The 6855-nt window shown below is 35.8% G+C and overlaps 1 long non-coding RNA gene across 1 annotated transcript; it reads left to right on the top strand.

The window, feature by feature from the left end:
- The first annotated feature begins 866 nt into the window (after positions 1–866).
- Positions 867–3215, top strand: LOC113777472. The gene is made up of 3 exons (XR_003469171.1): positions 867–1503; positions 2364–2501; positions 2592–3215. It is a non-coding gene; the product is annotated as an uncharacterized LOC113777472 (long non-coding RNA).
- The last annotated feature ends 3640 nt before the right edge of the window (positions 3216–6855 follow it).

Raw genomic sequence — 6855 nt, 5'->3', positions numbered from 1 at the left:
TCTTGAATAAATTAGTGATAACATTATGTCATCACTAAATTTTCTTTGATTTTGACTTAACAATAATGTCTTATTAATAGCATTTGATTATTTTTAATGAAAGTCTGTTATAACCATAGAATTTGACTTTCGTTATTTTCAATTAATGATGTATTTTAGTGCTGCAATTATAAAAAATTGCAGGGCTAAAATATTTGCAAATTATAAAAGTATATTTTCACTTATATGTAATTAACAAATTTTGCCACCTATATTGATGAAAATTTGTGTTTTTGTACTAAAAAATAAAGAATAATACTATAGCAATAAAATCTATGCTTCAAACCAAATTAAAAATAAAAAAAAGCATGATGATTGGTCTCAAATGTTGGGAAAATGATTATTTTTATTGAAACTGTGTTATAACCATATAATTTGAGTTTTATTATTTTCAATTACATTGTAGACACCAAATTTTTGATTTTTTAACTTTATTTGTTTAATTAATTTAATAGGTTTATTTGTTTCAATTCTAGGGTTTTTTTTTTTTTATTTTATTTTTTTTATTTTTGTTCTGATTTATTTTATTTTTTGTCTTCATACTAAATTTCAGAAAACAAAGAAAAAAAGGAGAAAAAGAGAAAAGAAAAAAAAAAGAGTGAAAGTGACAAGTGGGGAGGCATGCATTTGGACAAGTGTCTCTTTTATGTTAGGGACACTTGGTAAGTTTAAGGAATTTTTGGGGGAAAAAAATGAAAAAAGGAAAAAAGGAAAAGATGGAGTTTTTAGGGCCATAGGAGAAAGAGAGCAAGGAGAGGCTTCGGACACAAAAAAAAAAAGGGGAAAGAAAGCTAAGCAAAGGGAGCAGAGGGAGAAAAACAGAGAGGGGCGGCTAGGTTTTGGGCATGAAAGCTTCGGCGAACTGGGAAAGAAAGAAAAAAGAAGAAGAGCGCGAGGGATAAAAAGGAAAAGCAGAGGGAAAAGAGGAACCAGGCGGCGGGCTGAGCAAAAAATGGAGGAAACAAGCAACGAAAAAAACACACAAAAGGGAAATGGGGGTTTCAGCTTCAATCATCCGATAAAAATTTTTCCAATCACCACTGCCAAATTTCCCACCACCTCAACCGGCTGCCGGCTGCCACCACTCTCTTTCCACCCTCCGTCCTCAAATTCCCCCCAATTTCCCCAAACGAATCCTCCACAAAAACCCCTCATTTCCCATTCTGCTCCTCCCCACTTCTAATACAAGCCTTTTCTGCCAACGCCTCCACCACAGCCCTTCCCCTTTACCGCCGTCTCTATCCGCGCCAAGCCCAAAAAAAAACTCATCCTCAGCAACCTTTCTGTTCTCGGTGAAAAGGGCAAGAACAGCTACGACGTCGAGACTCTCATCAAATTCTTCTCCACCTGCTCCTCTTCCGTGGATGGCTTGAGCAGCAACAGCAGCGGAGATTTCCAACTCACCGAGCCGTCACCACCCATCGGATATCCATTGCCGCCTGCGAATTTCACCAAGAAAGCCTTGTAAGTCGTCTTCCCTCTTTGAACTTCAGTTCCCATTCAAGCACAAACGTCTGAGCTCCCAAAGCATGTTTTCCGTGTCTCTGTTAGTACAATTTTCTTGTTGATTGTTTATGGTTTTAGAATATACAGGCTCTAGGTGTCGATTGGACTGATTTATCTCGTGTTTATAACAAATTTTGGGCTAGTCATAACCTCAATTGAGCACAATATGCTGAAGTTTTTCACGCCCATTTAGTGTTTGATAAAATGCCCGAACGGAAATCTTGAACCAAAAGAGGAGATTTTATGTTTTTTTAATTTGAGAGAGACTCTGGCCAGTCCAAAGCATATATTTTTCCAAATATGGAATCAATGTCCCCTTGTGTCGAGAAATTTGATTTTATTTGACAAAACAATTGGGAAAATAGTTTTTTTTCTCTAGCTATTTATCAAGAAAGAGCATAACATACTATTCACTATTTTTGAGTTTTCAACATCATTCGTATGTTAATATGAAGCTTCATATATAAGGTAAATATGCAAATCCACCGCTGGAGAGAATTCGACATGCTACTTTTCGGTTTTCTTGGTCAATCTTGTTTTCTTTCCGTGAATGAGAGTATATAGCCATGAGAAGTGAAACATAAGATGTTCCCAATGTTGCCTCAATCTTGTTTTCTTTGTTGTTATTAGCAATAAAAGATGTTTAATATTCCAAATTCTGTAAACAACCTGCTATATTGCTGAATAATGTTACAGATAGAAGTGTTGAATTCTAGAGGGGCAACCCTCTCTTTTGTTCTGTACTTTAGTTGCTGCCTCTGATGCTAAGCGGATTTTGTTCTGATTTTAGGCTTCTCAAGAGCTTAGCTTTTTTGCAGCTGGCAATGATTTTAGGCACTGGAGAAAGAAAATAGTGAAGATGGAAATAATTCTGATTCTAGCAGTTATTCTAATGATAATGAGGACGAAAGGCCGGAGAGCAAATCTATCACCACCTCTTGGCCTCAAAGTTACAGGTAGTATCATCTTATCGCACATATCTATATTTGTTTCTTTCTACATCTAGCTATGGTGTTCTCTATGTTTGTTCTGTTCTTGTTGTGCAGATTCTGTATTTAGCAGTGAAGCACTTGGTTTCTTGAAAGCTGTTATATTTATATGGTACCAGATATTTAGCTTTACCTATTCATTTTTGGCTAGGAGAGATATTTAGAAATGGGATTGAAATGCTTTCATCATTCATATTTTGAAGCTTCTTCAAGTATTTTCATTCTGTTTCGGCCATGAATATCAATAGTTTATGAGTTTGAATGGATCCAGTAACATCAGTAAAGGATAGCTATGGGCTTAAGGTAGGCTATGTAATGTTATCAAAAGGCCAGAGCATTTTATGTCTTCCCTGGATCCTTCTTCAGCTTAGCGGAACTTGGTAGGATGCACTTATATTGCTGAGTACTGCCTCTATTGAAAAGATTTTCCTTCGTCATGAGGGATTGGTGGTTAATCCCTGTGAACCATCTTTGGAAGTGAAGGAGTTGTATTTGTCCTTGCTACATTTATCAATGGTAGAAACCATATTTTGGATATTACCTTTCATCGAACGGCTGATTCTGGAAGACTGAACCAATTTCCATAACTTGTGTGTCATAACATCTGGCCAGAACTATACCAACTTTTAGACAGTCTGCTAGATATTTTGATTGAAATAAGTGCCAGAGATCCACTCTCCTCCTCCAATCATGTACCAGCATTTCTTATTTGCATCGGTTTTCAGTTGTTTTTGGAGAGGATAAAAAATACTGGTTTGATCAAAAGTACAACCATCACTCCCTCATGTGCAATTCTACCAGCTGCAAATAATTTCGCTCTTAGCTTTTAAGATTTAGAATCAATTCCAATGGTTCTTTGTTAATTTGTTTTAAACTTGCATAACTGGATTATATATTTGAGAAATGGTTACATTAGTCATCTCACTTGGACTGTGTTCAAACTCTGGTTGATAATGCTTGGTATCTCATATCCTTGTATCAAGCAGTCCATCGATTTATACAGTAGTGTACCATCTCCAAGTCTTAACTTCCTGGGGACGCCTACGTTATCATGTTTAGGCAGCTCATGTATCTCTTATTCATTAACAAGAAGATACACTCCTGAAGTACTCCCTTCTTCGCAAAACCTCTATTACCACCAGTAGCAGATGCACGTCGGCCACCAGAAAGGCGTAGTTCACATTCTCTGCTGCCCTCCATTCAAGGGAGGCCTTCCTTAAGAAAAGCAACTGCTGACAAGAAATCATCCAAGGTCTCACATGAGGTTTCTCTTCCTAGCCAGAGTTCATATGGACAAGCTGTGGTGAATGGTAGGTTTATTTGATTGAACATCCATCAATCTACATAGAAATGCAGGAATATTAAAGAAGCATTTATCAGAGGAACTGCATAATTAACTTGTATGTTGACGTGAATGTTGATGATTCGTACTTCAGTAATCTGTCCTTATTCAACTTCTAGATGTAGGAATATGAACTTGCTCGCTTTACTGTAAATTAAAAAGAAAAGCCTAAATTTGCTATAATCTATTCACTCACTGAGAACTTCGATGGCTTGCATAATATTCTAAATCCTTTTCTTCTATCTGTAGATATATATTCTACCTATACATTTGATCCTTTTCCCTTTTCACTGATGTAAGGAAGTTCGTCCTTGCAGTTCCTTGCAAAATGAAATAAAATATCAAATCAGAAACTATCATGAAACATCTAGAACCGTTTGAAGGCCTTGTGCTCATGGTGAATGAAGACACATAAAAATTATGTACATTTACTTTTCACAGGCATAAATGTTCTTTGTGGTGTTGGAATTCTTTCAACTACTTGTGCTGTCAAAGAAGGTGGATGGGTTGGGCTCTCAATTTTGTTTATCTTTGCTGTTGTTTCTTACTACACTGGGATTCTCCTGCATTCCTGTTTGGACAGTCAACCTGGGCTCGAGACTTACCCGGATATTGGCCATGCTGCCTTTGGTAATGTGGGACGTATTGCTACATCTGTAAGTATATTGTAAAATTGTCATTTTCTGAATGCTTGTTTGATGGTCCCCTTTATCTTTGAGGATTTCAGAAACTTTTTATTGGCCTTAACAATTTTGGAGCCAGAGTGGTTTTTTGGACTCTCTGAAGTTTACTTGGGAGGGTTGACAATGATAACTTTTGTTATAGCTGAAGAAATTGTATATGATGTTACAATTCGATACCTTCTTATTAACTCTAAATGGAAATGATACCTTTCTGTCTCTAGGGTACTGATAGTTAATTTGTTGCCTTTTCAGGTTTCACTCATGCCAGATCCAAAAGCTAGATCATATTTATGCAGCCTCTTTGTCACTGCTGCTTTGATTTGTTGCGTATACTTCATCGGAACTGCATTCCTTGCGAAGGATGACATGGTAAGTGTCTTTCTTTTAGTTCTTTTTAATTCATTCCATGGGACATGGACTTTGCTTTAATTACCCTGCTGTTATAATGGTTTGCTTCAATGGGTATCACATAAACATTTCTGAGGGCACTTTGGGCTTTGACGCTACAACTTCTGGTTAACTTCAAATATCAGGCGGACTTTGTTTCTCCTCTTTCCCCTCTTTCAAGAGCTGTGTTGCAGGATTTTGGTAGCATTTTACTAAGTGCAACAAATATTAGTTTCGAAGAATTGCAAGATCTTCAACATTCACATTTGGATAATCTGTACTGTGGTATATTAGAAGAGAGATGATGTCAAGATGTGGTAAAAATTTAGCAAAAGCCTTAGTTATATTGATTTAACAATTTTTAAAGAAGACAGAACCTAATTATTCTTTATTGCTATCCTTTGCTTTTTAGGTTTCTATAACCCTCTATAAAGCATGCATCATGATATATTGATTTATGCCTTTTAACGTGCCTTCGCATCGCGCTACTGTAGTTATTATTCAATAGAAAATGTTAGCCAAAGGCTATCATTCAGGAGAAAATATTCACTACAGAATCAACTGCCGTTACTCCATTTTTTGTATCAGTACATAGCTGCTCTTATAAACTAATAATGTATATTGCTTTTGCGTGTTAACCAAGGATATTTTCAATCAATACTTAACTGCTCTTATCAACTAATATATACTGCTTTTGCATGGGAGGGAACCTTACTAACAGGTCTCAAGCTCCCACGCCTTGCGTGGGAAGCAGACCCTAGTATTTGTATAGATTGGACTGTGATTTCTAACTTCTTGCTGGTGTTGTAATATGTGGGCCCAAATTATATGAGGTTCTTAATGAATTGTAATTTTTGTCTTAATAATCTAAGTCTCATTACTTGTTCTTTATTATTGTACTCCTCCCCTTACCTACTTCTTTTACTCTTTTATGACAGATAAATGCTATTCATACTAGCTTTTGGAAGATATCTATGGTTATGGTTGAAGAATGTTGAAGACAAAATTGCCTTTTGCTCATGGAGTGGTTCATTTAAATGTTCTTCAATTTCTTAAACTGTGATTGCTTTTGTAAATGTACCTTATGTACAAGTGATATTTTGGACAAATGTTATTTTTGTAGGCATTAGTTGGGTAATGTACACTTGAATTTGGCATTTGAGAATGCTATATTATTACCATGTAATCTAATGCAAATACTTTTGGTTATCAATCGTTCATGTTTATTTGTATGGTTTGTTTAAAATCAATGATTTAGCAATGATTACAGGCCAAATTATGACTATTAAGCTATTGAGAAATTATCTAATGACAAAAAAAAGTTGTCATAAAATAGAAAATAAAAACTCCTTGTCATAACAGAGACTGTCACTAAATCTAAGCTAAATTTGTGACGACAATTGTTGTCAGTAAAATAGTTATATACAATGGCTTTCGGTGCTTTTTAGTGACGACCTTAAGTAGAGCATTTTTGACAAAAGGTCAATTCGTCAATAAAATACTTCCGGATTGTTGTCACTAATGACAACTATTTAGTGACGGCATTTTAGGTCGTCACTAAATAGTTGTCATTAGTGACGACAATCTGGAAGTGTTTTATTGACGACTTGATCTTTTGTCAAAAATGCTCTACTTAAAGTCGTCACTAATGAGAACTATTTAGTGACGACATTTTAGGTCGTCACTGTTTACTTTTACCGACGGGGATTTAGTGACGACTTTGTGACGATTAAAAAGTCGTCAATAAAAGGTATTTGTGACGATATTTGTATGTTCTGTGATGACTTTGTGTTGTCACTGATGAACAATTTTCTTGTAGTGAATCAGCAACATGGCGCGCATCATTTGTTTTCCTACAAGGGATAAAATGAGCCATTTTAGAAAATCTATCCACGACAACAAAGATACT

Source organism: Coffea eugenioides, chromosome 7 (genome assembly GCF_003713205.1).
Source record: "Coffea eugenioides isolate CCC68of chromosome 7, Ceug_1.0, whole genome shotgun sequence".
In the NCBI taxonomy this organism is placed as follows: Eukaryota; Viridiplantae; Streptophyta; class Magnoliopsida; order Gentianales; family Rubiaceae; genus Coffea; species Coffea eugenioides.
The sequence above is the reverse complement of the archived record's forward strand: the minus strand, read 5'-3'. Positions and strand labels throughout refer to the sequence as shown.